The sequence below is a fragment of the Fukomys damarensis genome, unplaced genomic scaffold, assembly GCF_012274545.1.
Source record: "Fukomys damarensis isolate Sample0158 unplaced genomic scaffold, DMR_v1.0_HiC HiC_scaffold_16, whole genome shotgun sequence".
NCBI classification, from domain to species: Eukaryota; Metazoa; Chordata; class Mammalia; order Rodentia; family Bathyergidae; genus Fukomys; species Fukomys damarensis.
The window spans coordinates 67005197-67005510 of NW_022900928.1; the positions used below are offsets into that span (position 1 = coordinate 67005197).

Genomic DNA, 314 nt, shown 5'->3' on the forward strand with positions numbered 1-314 from the left:
GAGGGGGCGGCGCACCCCTCAAGCTAGGGAAGCTGCCTTTTCCAGCAACAGGCGGGCTTAGGATCTGGGGCCTGGGAAGCGCTTTAGCTGTGCCTCCCACTCAGGCTGCAACTAAGGGCCCCCAGGATGAGCACCTGCGGGGAGGACTCCCCTGATGCCTCCCTCCCCTACCCTGCCCCAGGCCCCGCTCCACTCCTTCCAGCTAGCTGTCGCACCCTCCTCCCCGCCTGCCGGGTCCTGCTCCCAGGATACTCTAGGATCCCGGTTGCAAACTGGCTGCAAGAGTTGCACGCGCGCAAGGCGCCCGAGACCAG

General features: G+C 66.6%; 1 protein-coding gene across 1 annotated transcript in view; it reads right to left on the reverse strand.

Annotated features, from left to right (window-relative positions):
* The window catches only part of Mcam (melanoma cell adhesion molecule), a 13328-nt gene that overhangs the window by 8710 nt on the left and 4304 nt on the right, over positions 1–314 (reverse strand). The window lies entirely within an intron of this gene.